We start from the raw sequence: 18,048 nt of genomic DNA on the forward strand, positions 1-18,048 counted from the left end.
CCAGCAAATTATTGTGAGAAGCTACTAGACCAGTCCAGTGGGTGAACTATCCCAGAAATTTCACACATCAAGGCATTTTTGAGGTAAAAATGAAAATGTATGATAATATGTCCATTAATAAATAAAGAAAAACTCTAAAGCAAGTATGTTAGCTAAATGTGTTTTTTTTTTCTTTTGGTAACAAAGATTCAAACTGTCATGCATGTTGCAACAAAAAACAAATTTGGGCATGTGTTGGGCACACACGCACGCACGCACGCACGCACGCACACACGCACACACACACACACACACAGGCATATCACCCTATAGCTCTAGACCAGTCGCCCACTGAAGCTAAGCTGGTTTGAGCCTGGTCAGTACCTGAATGGGAGATCTCCTGGGGAAAACTAAGGTTGCTGCTGGAAGAGGTGTTAGTGAGGCCAGCAGGGTCTGTGTGGGATCCTAATGCCCCGGTATAGTGACGGGGACACTATACTGTAAAAAGGCTTCATGCTTCGGATGATATATTAAACCTTACACTAAAATCTCTAAAATTCACTGTATAAAGCACTTTGAGTGTAGTGGCAGGAAAAGCACTGTATAAATGTAACATTCATTCATTCATCACAGCTGGCATTTTGCTTGACTTTGTTGTACGTGAACATCCTCATTGCCACTGCTGTGGTGTTGTGTCCGATGTCTCCATTGGATACCTCTTGTCAGGGCAAGAGCATTCTGGACAAATTAAGACAATATAATAATTAACAAGTCCATTCATGTATCACAAGGGAAATGTAACAAAATGAAAACAAGATTGTGGCCATGAAGCTTTGTAATATCTTAACAATAGCACAAAAGCCCTATCTAATTCTAATATAGTGTATTCATTTATGGCATGTGCCCTTCAGCTGATCATAATGATTCATGTTTTATGAAGGCATTAACTACGCAGCTGTTCCTGTGCTGTGTCAGGTGTATGAATCCGACATGCAACATAAGGTTTTGATGACATAAACTATTATGTAGCCAGGAGTTTCAGTCTAGAAATTTAGTTAAGATTAATCTCGATAATTTTTTCAGTAAATTGTGTAGCCTTACCTCAAACATCAAAAACTGTGGCAAATCTAGTCTCTAGTTTTACCTAAGAAGCATGCATTGTAAAAACCAAGTGCCTTGTGAACTTGACTTTGCATCCAGGTTGATTGATGAAAGCCTGGCATGGACCATGACTCCCAAAGGTTGTGCAGCAGCTGGGAAAAATTAGAGTTTGTAATTTGGCAAGTACTTGGTGTGCAATGTGCCTCAGACTTGGTCCATGGATACTCTGTGGATGAGACCAGAGCTGAATTTGGGATGGTTTCAAAGCTATTCAGTCAGAACAGATAGCTTCAACTTGAAACACATGAGGCTTGTTATAAAATCTGATTTATCATTATCTTACCCATCCATAATAATGTCTGCGTCCAAACTTTCTGAGTGTACAAAAAAATCTCACTATACCCCATGTCAATAAAATGGGACGTCTCTTTTAAGCATATATTTTATGACTCTCTGGAATGCTTGATTGTGATTGATCAGTCGCAGCATTCTGTGGGCAAATATTTTTTGTTCTCACATAATAAAATAATCTCAAATCTACATCTTGTGGTGTCTGCTGTCAGTAAGTGTGGTTTGTTATCTGTACAGCTGGAGTTGCGCTTACTGCCCGCTGCTGACTTTTACACGTAAATCATAAAGGTGGTCCTTCAAAAAATAATTTGTATGCATTATTTTTTGGATTATTAATCACGCTGAATTAACACATTATATTGACAGCCCAAATATTTATTAATTTGGTAAGTTGCAGTGTGGGATAGTGTACAGTCAGCCTTTGCTTCGTGTTGGGGTCTGAACATAGTTACACTGTGACGAAGAGGAGGGTGGGGCCGAGCCGTGACTGCACATGAGAGGGATAAATGCAGCTGGAGGCGACAGTTCGGGAGAAAGAGAGAGCCACATGCAGTTGTGTTTAGGTTTGTGTCTTTTTTACGTTTTCATTAAACATTATTTTAATGGTTCGTCCAGTTCCCGCCTCCTCCTTTCCCATCTTTATACTGTTACATATACATAACAGGCATTCATGAAATGTTTAAATAATGGTTTAATTCACTGGTTGAAAGTAATTGATGTGCAAAATCCCTTCTCTCACATCACTTCTCTTTTGCACTATTGTTTCACAGAAAAAAGTTGCTGATTTGATTGTCCCATTGTAGGACTAATGTAATTTTAGTATTGAGTTTGGGCTACCTAAACCCAGACAGCACTGCTTCTCTCCTCAGCATCCTTCCACACATTTGTATTTCTTCAGAGGCAAGACTATGCTTCATCCACACACAGCTAAGAAGCACCCGTCATTATCACCTGCCAACACAGAGAATTTCACAAATAAAAAATTATTTCACATGGCGTCTCTGGGGACGTGCCACATTTCAGGACTGCTAATCTTGCAGCAGCACATACAGAGAAGTTGTTGAGGGTCGCAGATGTAAAGAGGGTCTTTTTTTATTTTCAGTAGAAACAATCACCTTTTAAGTAAGAATGTGCAAACTGGGTGTTTCTTCAAATATGGGCAAGATGATGCATTGTTAACTTAATTTGTTCTGCTCTATTTTGATTGTGTTCATTCTACTTTAAGGCATTTCAAATAAGTTTACCGAACTTGGTCCTTTGAGTATGTGCAAGAGTGTTGATTTACCATTATGGTTATTAGTGTTCCCTTTGGTTGGGCACTTGGACCTTGTTTAAGTATCTCCCAGGCAGTGCAACAATGTTAAAATGTATGTGTGATGCACTAAAATAAGTAATTAGCCTTAATAGAATTGTACAACAAATAAATGTAATGTATTTCATTCAGATTAATTCAGTTTCAATGAGCCAACATAATTTAGTTGCATTAGGTCAAATTAATGTACTATAGTAGTTTTAACTCAACTTAATTAGGTCAAGGACATTAGCAACACAAGGAGGGAGGCTAATTTAATGGCAGTAGGCCTCAATGAGTAAATCTGCCTCAATGAGAGTCCCTCAATGAGGTGAGGGACTCTACAGCTTTTGGGAAGGTGCTTTTCTGTTTGTCTGACTCAAACAGGTAGTGTCCTGGATGGGTTGGATCTTTACTAAAACTGCTGGCCTTCTAATGAAGCCTGCTATTGTAGAACTCATCCAGGTGTTGGAGCTCCGACCCAGTGATCCACTGGGCTGCCTTCACTACGTATTGCAGGTCCCCCTGGTCAGCAGCAGTGCAGCTGGCATACCATACTTTTATGCATTAGGTGAGCATACTCTCCATAGTACTTCTGTAGAAGTTAATGAGTAGCTTTGATGTCAAATGGGCCTTTCTTAACTTCCTTGGGAAGAACAGTCTTTGAGATTTTTTTCATCAGGTGAGATGTGTTCAAGGACCAAGTCAAATCCTGTGTGATGTAGACTCCCAGGAATTTAGTATTCTCTGCACTTTCTAACTCCTCTCCATGTATGTAGAGGGCAGAATGTGTGGTTTTCAGTGACTTCCTGAAGTCTAATATGATTTATTTTGTCTATGGATTGTTAAGGTCCAAATTGTTCTCCAAACACCACTCTGCCAAGTATCTCACCTCGTCTTATTGTTGTCAAATGTCAGCCCCTCCAGAGTGGTGGCATCTGCAAAACTTGACAATGGTGTTGGTGGAAATGGTGGCAGTTCAGTCATATGTGAAAAGGGAGTAGAGAACAGGGTTTTAGTGGCACACCAGTGTTCAGGACCAAGGTGGATGAAGAGTTGCTTCCAAGCTTGACATATTAGGGTCTGTTTGTAAGGAAGTTCATAATCCAACTGCAAAGTGATGTTCTCAGACCTATGTTGATAAGTTACCTGACAAGGTAAAATCAACAAAAAGCATCCACACATGTGTTCTGCTGTTCCAAGTGTGTTAAGGCAGCGTGCAGTATTGTTGAAACCGCATCCTCCGCAGACCTGTTTGCTCGAAGGATATTGGTCAAGGTCAGTGAATAACAGCCTTAATGTGCACCAGAATCAATCTTTCATATGTATCGTCTAGGTTACATATGTAACCTCCGTTCCCCGATGGAGGGAACGAGACGTTGTGTCGGAGAAGCAACACTAGGGGTCTCTCTTGAACGCCCAAATATGCCTCTGACTTATGAAAAAAGGCCAATGAGAAGTTGGCAGAATGTATTTGCATACCCCGCCCCCAGACATACAGGTATTTAGGCGTGCAAATATGGTGAGTTCATTCAGGATTTTTCTGAGGAGCCGGAAATGGTCCGGCCACAACAGTGGCTCAGCTCAGCGAAGTGGCGGGGAGGACACAACGTCTCGTTCCCTCCATCGGGGAATGCAGGTTACATACGTAAACTAGACGTTGGGGTGGGGTCTCCTGGGAGAAATAGGCGTACGGTTTTACCTCGGCTGAGGGAAAGGGCGCTAGGCGCAAGCGATTCACCTGGCCAGTTCGTCAGCGTGTTACCGAGCTCTACAGGCTCGGACCTGAGAGACTCGGGACGAATGTACGGAGCTGGGAGACTGGAGTGTTTGAGAAAGTGTGCTTTGTCTACCTCCTGTACTGCGACCAGATCCAGTCCATGTGTTACGTTTCCGGACCACGAGGGTGGCCACCGCCTGTTCGAGTGCAGTTCCTGCGGCACGTCAAGAACAGGACTAACCAAGTGCAAATTTTGAAGTGCCTTGGCCCGGTGGACTTGCAGCAGGGGTATGGGCTGAAATATGTGCCACCAGAAACTGAATTTGAACCATTTATATTTGAATTTGAATGGCTAAACTTGAATAATTGCATTGAAAAACTGAATTTGAATCACATAATTTGAAATTGTATTGTTTAATTAAAATTGAATTTATTCAAAAACTGAATCTGAATTGTATCATTTGAAATTGAATTTATTCGTTTTGAACTGAAGTCCAATAAAATTTGATCCTCACTGAAAATTAAACTCTCTATATATCTTCACATTCACTTCTCACAATTCAGATTCAGTTCTCAAATTCAATTTCAAGTTACTGAGACAGACATCCGGGTAGTTGGAGGATGAAGGAAGAGCAATCGAGCGCAGATCGATAGATAGCGTTCATTGGCGCACAGGACTCCTCTTGGGCCAATCAGCACCAATGTTTTGGAGCACAGTACGTTACCCGCCATGAAACTATGGAATTACGATTGTGTCAATAATAATGAATGTAACTTTATAAAACTGAACGTAACTTTATAAAACTGAACGTAACTTTTACAGAAACTATCAAAAATATTCCATTACAAAAGAAGAAAAACACAATTAAAATGAAAAAAATGAACTCAGTCGCACGAATTTAACAGGCTCTTCAAATATGCTTCATTTTTTGTTAATGTTTTTCAAAGATTCGTTTTGCAAATCGTGGATTCTGAATACATTGCCACAGATTTACGCTACGCTTCAGTTTTTCGTTTGCTGTTTTGAGACAAACCTCTCGTGGGGGTGGGCTTAACAGTGATCTACTCTGATTGGATAGTGAGCTTTTGATGGACAGGTGCTCTCTGACCGGATGTACAGACGTCACTCAGTGGCGCGATATTGGAAAGCTCTGCGGTGATTTGTAGTTATGCAATACGTCGTGCTTTGTTGTATTACTTACTAACAATATGTAAATAATATTTTGACCTATAATTATATAATTTAATATTATATGAGACCTTCTAATAATCGTCTTCGATCAGTCTGTAAAGATGAGCTCTCAGGAGAGACACGGAGCGGCATCATCTTCCTCCTCCTCTTGTTTTTTATTTATTTATTTTTATTTATTTTTTTAATGCAAAGAACAGGAACATACAAAAGAGAAAGCATACGTACATCACATAATATCAACCAAAACAATAAAGAAGACAAAAATAAATAGAAAAAAAATAATAATAATAATAAAAAAAAAGATAATAATAATAATGTATATAACAATAAAAGAAGAGGTAGGGCCATTACATCACACAAAAATGTTCACATGAAGAGATCAAATGCAGTGCAGATTCTAACAGTCCTTATGGCTTTCTTATTAGTAGATACTGAAATCAAATTTAGATAATTTTCTATTTCTTTTAAGAAGACAGAGAAGATAGGTTTACAGTTTAAAAATGTGCATTTGTGAATATAGAATTTGCTTAGGAAAATAATTAAATTAATAACAAAACAGACATTTTCGTTTGTGGGATCTGAATCAAAATACCCAAATATAATGTTTCTCATATGTATTGAGAAGCCTGGCAAAATCTTACACTTGATAAAAACATCAATATCATTCCAAAGCTTCTGAGTGTAATGACACGACCAAAATAAATGAACCACTGTTTCATCAGAATTCACACAAAAAGAGCATGTTAGCTCAATGTCAGATTTAAATCTTTGTATAAATTTCTTAACAGGATAGAACCTGTGTATCAACTTAAAGGAAATTTCTTTCACTTTATTTGTGAGAATGAATTTCTGCTGTAAAGACCAGATTTTTTTCCCAATTAAGGTTACCAAACAAATTATTCCAAAAGGAAATAACAGGTGGAACAGAAATCAATTATTATTTCCTAAAGAAATAAAGATCTTATAGTTTTTAGCTTTCGACTCTGAAAAACAGATTTGACCAACAGAAGTATCACAAGGTTTAGGAAAGGATGCAGTAGATACTGGGGTGAATTACGTTTTTTAAAAAGCATACATAAACCAGAGAGAATAGCACCCATTACTGTAGCAAATTCTTTTGGGGTTACTGGTATTTGGTATTCAGAAAGAAATTCTGAATATCTGAATAAAAGACCTTGCTTATTAAACAAATGCTCCACTCCTCCTCCTCTTGTCCTTCAAGGCAGCTTGAAGTAAGTTCGTGTTACTGAAGTAACCAATAACATCGATAAAAGTTTTATTCATGTAACGTTACAGTGTGCAACAGTTCTGGCTTTATTTTGCAAATTTATTGTTTAACCACTTCAGCTCTGCAGGATATTTTGAATTTTTTAGAGAATTAGGCATATCTGAATTTAAAAAGCGTCCTGCCCAAAACATTGGAGTAAATGGATAGAAGTTGTCTAATTTTACAGAAAACACTCTAAATTTCAACACAGTGGTGGAATATTGCATATATTTTATTATATTTATTCACAATGTTTTGATAAACACATATAAAATATCATATTTTTATATATTTTTAATAATTTTTTATTGTCATTCACAAGTTTGAAATGCACTGATGTCATGTCATGATGTTATGTAGTTTGATTGTTTGCTCTTTTGCACAGTTATTATATTCAAGGACGTGTCAATGTAGACAGTGCAGATATCAAACTGGTCTTTATTCTACAGCAAGGCAGAAATCTTGGTGCAGATGCTGCATCTGCAGCTGTACATAACATCCTTGAAATTCTTAACCAGTCGCTCGGGAATACCAGCACAAGGCAGGGTCAGCAGCAGTCCAATCAGCAGTCGGGGCAGAGTCAAACAGTGGACCAAGATATGGCCAGGTTTCAGTTTTGCAGTCATGACAATGACAAAACAGCAACATTTTATTTAGCATGCATTTACAATACAACAATAAATTTGCAAAATAAAGCCAGAACTGTTGCACACTGTAACGTTACATGAATAAAACTTTTATCGATGTTATTGGTTACTTCAGTAACACGAACTTACTTCAAGCTGCCTTGAAGTACAAGAGGAGGAAGATGATGCCGCTCCGTGTCTCTCCTGAGAGCTCATCTTTACAGACTGATCGAAGACGATTATTAGACGATCGAAGGTCTCATATAATATTAAATTATATAATTATAGGTCAAATATTATTTAAATATTGTTAGTAAGTAATACAACAAAGCACGACGTATTGCATAACTACAAATCACCGCAGAGCTTTCCAATATGCGCGCCACTGAGTGACGTCTGTACATCCGGGTCAGAGAGCACCTGTCCATCAAAAGCTCACTATCCAATCAGAGTAGATCACTGTTAAGCCCACCCCACGAGAGGTTTGTCTCAAAACAGCAAACGAAAAACTGAAGCGTAAGCGAAATCTGTGGCAATGTATTCAGAATCCACGATTTGCGAAAACGAATCTTTGAAAAACATTAACAAAAAATGAAGCATATTTGAAGAGCCTGTTAAATTCGTGCGACTGAGTTCATTTTTTTCATTTTAATTGTGTTTTTCTTCTTTTGTAATGGAATATTTTTGATAGTTTCTGTAAAAGTTACGTTCAGTTTTATAAAGTTACGTTCAGGTTTATAAAGTTACATTCATTATTATTGACACAATCGTAATTCCATAGTTTCATGGCGGGTAACGTACTGTGCTCCAAAACATTGGTGCTGATTGGCCCAAGAGGAGTCCTGTGCGCCAATGAACGCTATCTATCGATCTGCGCTCGATTGCTCTTCCTTCATCCTCCAACTACCCGGATGTCTGTATCAGTAACTTGAAATTGAATTTGAGAACTGAATCTGAATTGTGAGAAGTGAATGTGAAGATATATAGAGAGTTTAATTTTCAGTGAGGATCAAATTTTATTAGACTTCAGTTCCAAACGAATAAATTCAATTTCAAATGATACAATTCAGATTCAGTTTTTGAATAAATTCAGTTTTAATTAAACAATACAATTTCAAATTATGTGATTCAAATTCAGTTGTTCAATGCAATTATTCAAGTTTAGCCATTCAAATTCAAATATAAATGGTTCAAATTCAGTTTCTGGTGGCACATATTTCAGCCCATACAGGGGGCCATGGCGTGCAGGGTGGAGCTTTCTGGGACCGTTCCACCACCGAGGGCAACAAGAGCGGAGGAGCGAGGAAGCTCGGCTTACTCAGCTCGTCATGCACGTCCGGGAAGAAAGGAACCGGGGGGGGGTGCAGCTGTGAGCGGCGCACATGCCCGCGGAACCAATCAAGCCCGGGGAAGCATAGCGGACCTCCGTGGGTCAGGCTCAGACTGGGCGAATGGACCCGAAGGTGGCGGTCCAGGCGAGTTATCCACATCAGATGCCGTTGAAACGCTCTCCAATGCAGCGGTGATGTCGTCATCCAATGTCCGGGAGCTCAAGGGACCGGATGGCCGGCCGTTAAGCGGACCGCACTCATCCTGAGCTCAGACGGAAACAAGCAAGCGTGCTGGGGAGGCGGGAGGTTTCGAGGGATTTACCCAGGGAAACGGAGCCGCCATTATCCCCAGATCGTCTTCATCACCAGCGCCGCCTGCCCCAATCCCGTAGGAAGGAGGCGAGGAGCGGGGCGGCTGAAGTGTCTTTCCCTCATTACAAAGAAAGCAGAGATCGCAATGCTGCCACGGCTATGTTCTCACACTGAGAACATGACCCATTGGAGAGAATGCTCATCCCGAGCGCAGACGGAAACAAGCAAGCGTTGCCGGGAGGCGGGGGGTTTCGAGGGATTTTACCCAGCGAAACGGAGCTTGTCATTATCCCTAGATCGTCTTCATCGCTCATGGCGCCTGCCCCAATCCCGTAGTAAGGAGGACTAATCCCGTAGAAGTGTTTCCAGTTCCGGCAGACCTGTCTAATGCAGCATATCAGTTGTCGGATAAATTAGGTTTAACCTGGCTGAATAGACGAGTTTTAGACTTAAACTGAGAGTGTGTCTGAGTCCCGAACAATGATAGGAAGACTATTCCATAGTTTAGGAGCGAAATAGGAAAAGGATCTTCCTCCTTTTGTGGATTTTGATATTCTAGATATTATCAACAGGCCAGAATTTAGCGATTGTAAGTGAACGTCAAGTCAAGTCAAGTCAAGACAAGTCAATTTTATTTGTATAGTGCCTTTCACAACACACATTGTTTCAAAGCAGCTTTACAGAAGATCATGCATTAACAGAAGATACAAATTTAATATCTGTAATGTCTTAGTCATCATTGTGTAGTTTGATAAAATACGATTGTGAATTGAGTTTAAAAATAATTAATTAAATAATAATTGTATTTATAACCCCAGCGAGCAAGCCGAAGGCTACTGAGGCAAGGAACACAAAACTCCATAAGATGTTGGTTAATGGAGAAAAATTACTTCGGGAGAAACCAGATTCACTGTGGGGGCCAGTTCCCCTCTGACTAACATCATGAATATAATGCCAATATTACTTATGTATAGTGCAATTCATAGTTTAAAATTATTTAAACTAAGAAAGTGTTAAGTGTCAGTGTTTAAACAAAGATTTATGAACTGTAAGATTAATGACTAATGTTGTTGAAGTCCATCCTAGAATAACTGCAGACGTTCACATAGATGCAATTGTCCTTGTTGGTTGGCTGCTGAAGGGTTTTGTTGGCAATTAATTGATAGTCTATATATTCCATTTCAAGAGTGTAGTCCATCAATAGACCGAGCTGATGCAGGCAGAGATCAGTGAGGTGCATCTCACTGATTCCAACAATCAGTGAGATTGTTGGAATCTCCAACAAGAAGCAGGCATGGAGCTGGATCCAGCCAGTTCTGGTGACCTAAGGATAGGAGCCTGATGTTGAAACAGGCAAACAAATAAAATAAATATTAGTTAGATGCCATTCAATTTATAGCAGAGTTATAGATCATGATCACTGTTTCTGGCTCCGGCAGACCTAACTAAAGCTAAACAGATGAGTCTTTTGTCTAGACTTAATCTGAGTGAGTGTGTCTGCATCTCGAACAGTGTTAGTGAGATTATTCCATAGTTTAGGAGCCAAATATGAAAAGGATCTACCTCCTTTTGTGGATTTTGATATTTTAGGAATAATTAACAGGCCAGAATTTTGTGATCATAATGAACATTACGGAATATAGCGTGGTAGAAGGTCACTTAAGTACTGCGGAGCTAGACAATTCAAAGCATTGTACGTAGTTAACATAATTTTTAAATTAACACAAAACTGAACAGGTAGTCAATGTAACAATGATAAAATGGGGCTAATATGACCATATTTCTTGGTTCTCGTCAGCACTCTGGCTGCTGCATTTTGAACCAATTGAAGTTTATTCATTGATCTTGCTGGACATCCTCCCAGTAATGCATTACAATAATCTTGTCTTGAGGTCATGAACGCATTAATAATTGTTTTGGCATCAGCAACAGAGAGCATGTGTCTTAATTTAGCAGTATTTCTTAGGTGGAAGGATGCTGTTCTACAAACATTGGTAATTCGATTTTCAAAGGACAGATTGGTATCAAATATAACACCTAAGTTCTTTGCTGTTGAAGATGATGTAACAGTACATCCATCGAGAGTCAAATTATATTTTAGCAGCTTATTTTTAGTGTTTTTAGGCCCAATAATTAGTACCTCTGATTTGTCGGAACTGAGTAGAAGGTAATTTCTGGCCATCCAATTTTTAATTTCATTGATACACTCTGTGAAATCTCTATATTTTGAAGAAATATAAAGTTTGGCATCGTTGGCATAACAGTGGAAACTTATTCCATGATCCTGATAATATCTCCCAGGGGAAGCATATACAGGGTGAAAAGCAGAGGCCCTAAAATTTAACCCTGTGGCACTCCATGTTTTACTTTTGTTGGATTTGACAATTCCTCATTTACATTGACAAAGTGGTAGCAGTCTGCTAAATAGGACCTGAACCATGTTAATGCAACTGCACAAATGCCAACATAATTATCTTGCCTATTCAAGAGAATGTTGTGATCAGTCATGTCGAATGCAGCACTAAGATCTAAAACACAAAAAATTAAATGCAGCTGCGATAAGATGATAAGAGCAATAGTTTCTGTAAAAGTTACGTTCAGTTTTATAAAGTTACGTTCAGGTTTATAAAGTTACATTCATTATTATTGACACAATCGTAATTCCATAGTTTCATGGCGGGTAACGTACTGTGCTCCAAAACATTGGTGCTGATTGGCCCAAGAGGAGTCCTATGCGCCAATGAACGCTATCTATCGATCTCAGCTCGATTGCTCTTCCTTCATCCTCCAACTACCCGGATGTCTGTATCAGTAACTTGAAATTGAATTTGAGAACTGAATCTGAATTGTGAGAAGTGAATGTGAAGATATATAGAGAGTTTAATTTTCAGTGAGGATCAAATTTTATTAGACTTCAGTTCCAAACGAATAAATTCAATTTCAAATGATACAATTCAGATTCAGTTTTTGAATAAATTCAGTTTTAATTAAACAATACAATTTCAAATTATGTGATTCAAATTCAGTTGTTCAATGCAATTATTCAAGTTTAGCCATTCAAATTCAAATATAAATGGTTCAAATTCAGTTTCTGGTGGCACATATTTCAGCCCATACAGGGGGCCATGGCGTGCAGGGTGGAGCTTTCTGGGACCGTTCCACCACCGAGGGCAACAAGAGCGGAGGAGCGAGGAAGCTCGGCTTACTCAGCTCGTCATGCACGTCCGGGAAGAAAGGAACCGGGGGTGCAGCTGTGAGCGGCGCACATGCCCGCGGAACCAATCAAGCCCGGGGAAGCATAGCGGACCTCCGTGGGTCAGGCTCAGACTGGGCGAATGGACCCGAAGGTGGCGGTCCAGGCGAGTTATCCACATCAGATGCCGTTGAAACGCTCTCCAATGCAGCGGTGATGTCGTCATCCAATGTCCGGGAGCTCAAGGGACCGGATGGCCGGCCGTTAAGCGGACCGCACTCATCCTGAGCTCAGACGGAAACAAGCAAGCGTGCTGGGGAGGCGGGAGGTTTCGAGGGGATTTACCCAGGGGAAACGGAGCCCGCCATTATCTCCAGATCGTCTTCATCACCCGCGCCGCCTGCCCCAATCCCGTAGGAAGGAGGCGAGGAGCGGGGGGCGGCTGAAGTGTCTTTCCCTCATTACAAAAGAAAGCAGAGATCGCAATGCTGCCACGGCTATGTTCTCACACTGAGAACATGACCCATTGGAGAGAATGCTCATCCCGAGCGCAGACGGAAACAAGCAAGCGTTGCCGGGGAGGCGGGGGGTTTCGAGGGGATTTTACCCAGCGAAACGGAGCTCGTCATTATCCCTAGATCGTCTTCATCGCTCGCGGCGCCTGCCCCAATCCCGTAGTAAGGAGGACTAATCCCGTAGAAGTGTTTCCAGTTCCGGCAGACCTGTCTAATGCAGCATATCAGTTGTCGGATAAATTAGGTTTAACCTGGCTGAATAGACGAGTTTTAGACTTAAACTGAGAGTGTGTCTGAGTCCCGAACAATGATAGGAAGACTATTCCATAGTTTAGGAGCGAAATAGGAAAAGGATCTTCCTCCTTTTGTGGATTTTGATATTCTAGATATTATCAACAGGCCAGAATTTAGCGATTGTAAGTGAACGTCAAGTCAAGTCAAGTCAAGACAAGTCAATTTTATTTGTATAGTGCCTTTCACAACACACAATACCTATATATACCTATATAAAGTGTACATGCAAACATGTGCAAAAATTACGGGACAGTACAAGAAATTTCTAACAATGAACAGGACAATAGGCACAGTGAGAGACAGTGCAGCGCCGACCAGTACACAGTAGTGCAAAAAGATGACAGTTTCTAAAAACAGACACATAACATACTATGAGATAGTGTTCTATGCACATAGCAGTTATTGAGGTAGCAGACAGTTATAAAGTCACAGTAATTAAAGTGCAACTCAGGACACCTGTGTGTGTGTGTGTGTGTGTGTGTGTGTGTGTGTGTGTGTGTGTGTGTGTGTGTGTGTGTGTGTGTGTGTGTGTGTGTGTCAGTCCAGTCTCTGAGTATTGAGGAGTCTGATGGCTTGGGGGAAGAAGCTATTACACAGTCTGGCTGTGAGGGCCCGAATGCTTCGGTACCTCTTGCCAGACGGCAGGAGGGTAAAGAGTTTGTGTGAGGGGTGTGTGGGGTCGTCCACAATGCTGGTTGCTTTGCGGATACAGTGTTTTTTGTAAATGTCTTTGATGGAGGGAAGAGAGACCCCGATGTTCTTCTCAGCTGTCCTCACTATCCTCTGCAGGGCTTTGCGGTACAAAACGGTGCAAATCCCAAACCAGGCAGTGATGCAGCTGCTCAGGATGCTCTCAATAGTCCCTCTATTGAATGTAGTGTGGATGGGGGGTGGGAGATGTGCTTTCCTCAGCCTTCAGAGAAAGTAGAGACGCTGCTGGGCTTTCTTGGTGATCGAGCTGGTGTTGAGGGACCAGGTGAGGTTCTCCGCCAGGTGAACACCAAGGTATTTTGTGCTCTTGACAATCTCCACAGAGGAGCCGTCAATGTTCAGCAGAGAGTGTTCAACTTGTGCTCTCCTAAAGTCAACAACCATCTCTTTTGTTTTGTCGACATTCAGGGACAGGTTGTTGGCTCTACACCAGTCCGTTAGCCGCTGCACCTCCTCTCTGTATGCTGACTTGTCGTTCTTGCTGATGAGACCCACCACGGTCATGTCATCTCTGACCTTGACGATGTGGTTCGAGCTGTGCATTGCTGCACAGTCGTGAGTCAGCAGCATGAACAGCAGTGGACTGAGCACACAGCCCTGGGGGGCCCCAGTGCTCAGTGTGGTGGTGGTGGAGATGCTTTTCCCGATTCGGACTGACTGAGGTCTCCAAGTCAGGAAGTCCAGGATCCAGTTGCAGAGGGAGGTGTTCGCTCATAGCCCCATACAGTTCACAGAGCGCTTCCTTAGCTTTAGCGCTGGGGGGAATGTAAACTCCGGTTATAATAACCGTGGTGAATTCCCGTGGTAAATAAAAAGGTCTGCATCTAACAATCACAAGCTCCACCAGCGATGAGCAGTAACTAGAGACTAGCATAGAGTTCTTGCAGACCATAAGACAGTTGCAGCTCATACAGAATGCTGCTGCCAGGATTCTGAGCAGAACCAGAAAATATGAACATATCACACCAGTCCTCAGGTCTTTACACTGGCTCCCAGTTACATTTAGGATTGATTTTAAAGTATTATTACTGGTATATACATCACTCAATGGGCTTGGACCTCAATATATTGCAGATATGCTCACTGAATATAAACCCAACAGATCACTCAGATCATTAGGATCACATCAGCTAGAAATACCAAGACTCTAAGCAAGGAGAGTCTGCTTTTAGCTTTTATGCCAGCCGCAGCTGGAACAGCTTCCAGAAGAGATCAGATGTGATCCTAAAGTAGTCACATTCAAATCCAGACTTAAAACACATATGTTTAGCTGTGCATTTACTGAATGAGCACTGTGCTACTGTGTGTCCGACTGTTTGTACTGTATTTTATTTTATTCTATATTCTAAACTGTTTCAATTATTCTTATTTTTTATTTTTTATTCTTATTTTAATCTCTTCTATGTAAAGCACTTTGAATTACCATTGTGTATGAAATGTGCTATATAAATAAACTTGCCTTGCCTTGCCTATTCCGTGTTGATGTAAACACACAAGCCACCACCGCAAGTCTTACCGCAGAGAGCTGAATTTCTGTCGGCACGAAACAAGGCGAGCCCGTCTAGCTGAATGGTGGCGTCCTGGACTCTGTCGCTGAGCCACGTCTCCGTGAAAAGAAAGACGCAGCAGTCTCTAAACTCACGCTGCGTAGCCTGCTGGTGTGGGATATAGTCCAGTTTATTGTCCAGGGAGCAAACATTTCAGAGCAGGATAGACGGGAGAGCCGGCCAGGGTTTGTTTTTAGCCTAGCATGGACCCCCGCCCTCTTGCCGCGCTTCCACTTCCTCGCACACCGCTTACGAACTCCTGTCCCCCGGCCACCAGCATCAGGCGACGCCGAGGACTGGAGGCCTGGTCTCCGCAGCAAGCCGAGTACTTATAGCACCTCCTGCAGGTCATCATGCAGCTTTGTTTTTGCATGAGTCTTATATTTCAGTAGTGTCTGGTGATGGTAGACACGAACACCGGTTGCTCCGATGTCCATATGCCGCAAAAGTCAGGCTTTTTTAACAAAAATAGCACCATTTTTGGATCCGGAGTGGCCGCTGAAGTGTTTAAAACTGTAAAGAGTTCTTTGGCAGTGTTGTGTTCAGGATTATCTACATGAATGTTGAAATCCCTAGAAATAACAAAACAGTCAAATTCAAAGGAAGTTGTTTATAACAGGTCTGTAAAACCATCAAAAAAGCCATGAGAAAATATTGGAGGCCTATAAATAATTATAAATAGAATGTGTGGAGCAACTTTTAGTGCAATAATTAGATATTCAAAGGTCAAGTAATCACCAAGTGACGCTTGCATTGAAAGACATCTCTAAATATTGCAGCTAATCCTCCGCATCTCTTAGCAGCTCTATAGGCACTCATAAAAGTAATGTTTGCAGGGGCTGATTCATTGATGTGACTGTTGCACTGCAGCTGTTATCTAACCAAGTCTCATTTAGAAACATAAAGTCCAGGTTGTTTGTGGTGGTGAAGTCATTGAATAAAAATGACTTGTTCTTTAGCGAGCAGATGTTTAAAAGTGCTAACTTGACAGTATCTGTTTTTGGCCCCACAGCAATGTTGGATTGATGTCTAATAGGCAACCGATAAGATCAGTTTGCCATACATCTTGAGAAGGCCTTATTTTCCTATCACTTAACATAACAAATATTGAAAAAGCTACTGGCACAGCTGGTTCCAGCTTGTTCTGTAAACATTTGTGAGTGTTGCTGCTACTGTAGCGGGGACCCAACACATATCACTGAGAGCTGTTATCAGTGGTTTGTTGTTCACCGAGAGCAAAAGAAGGACGATGTGTGCCCTTGCATTATGGCAGTGGCCGGAGAGCTCCCTCAAAGGGAGGGTGAGCTGGGCCTGCAGGCTTAGGTGGTAGAGGGGCCTGCTGTTTTTTTGGTTGATATCTGGGGGCTTGCAGCAATGGAGTGGAAGAGCTTTTTTGCAGCATACACTAATTCCTCCATTTTCTCAGTGAAGCTCAGAAGTGGGGATGTTGACGAGAGGGAGAAAGTGTGTGGTGACAGAAATTGTGGCTCTGGTCTTTCTGAAGTATGTTATCTTGGCTCCCTTGGCTTTTTCCAGGAAATCATCTTTGGGTCCTGTATCTTGGAGGAGTTCTAAGTTGTCACAGTTTGACTGTAGTATGCTTTTGTGTGGGGCTCAGCATGGATTTTGTCCCTGAGCAGTGGATGTTTTGTCTTCACTGTTCATCAGGCTTCATCAGATCTGTTCCCAGAAAGATGATTTTGAAGTTAAAGCCCAAAGCCTATATAGAGATTTTAGGTCACGTGGATAGCCTAGGAATTGGCTTGACATTGCACTTGATAAAGTTAGTGCATTACATGATCCAGCTTGTACCAATATGATGCCAAAGAGCAAAAACAATACATGTTTATGTCTTTTTAAAGCAATATTCAGCCCTTTGAGCTATGAGATCAAAAGGATGTTTAGCAATCATTGGCACTTCGTGCAAAGTGATACCCAACTGATGGATGAGCTTACTGATCTTCCACATTTTGTCTTCTCTAGGAGTTCTAGCAATAATGGTAACTTCCCATGTTACAAATGTGTTTCCTGTTATCATTATATTAAATGAACTAAACTCATTATATTAAATGAACTAACAAAACTCAAATGGATTAAGTAAACTTCCAATTGGATGGAACACAATCAAATCAAGTTGTGGTAAAAATTTCCAGAATATTGTTAGGGTTCATTTTAATTAAGGAACTTGAACAAGCAGTAAAAAAGTTTTTTTGAGTGGACAAAAGAAGATAAAGTGAGTGTGGTAAATTTTGCCACTTTTTAATATCGTGATGGATGTCCAAAAGTGGCCAAAGTTAAAAACACTCTTTAGCCAGATCATAATGTGGCATTATTAATTTAAGGACATATATTCTAGTTCAGAGGGACTAACGAAATGCAATACTGTTGTGGTGAGGAAAGCAGATATGTGGTGTTTTTCAATGCTAAGAAGAATGCAGAGAATGATTTTGAGTTCACATGAAGACCAGTCTTGCCTAGCTATCTTAAAAGAACTCATTTGTTATGACAGGAGGATGTGTGGCACATCTATGTGAAGTTTGAGATGTTCTGCGATCTTCCTGTTGCGCAATTGACCATTTGTAGCCAGTGAGAGTAATACTGGCATTATCACACTCCAG

The sequence above is a fragment of the Xyrauchen texanus genome, chromosome 25, assembly GCF_025860055.1.
Source record: "Xyrauchen texanus isolate HMW12.3.18 chromosome 25, RBS_HiC_50CHRs, whole genome shotgun sequence".
Lineage (NCBI taxonomy): Eukaryota > Metazoa > Chordata > Actinopteri > Cypriniformes > Catostomidae > Xyrauchen > Xyrauchen texanus.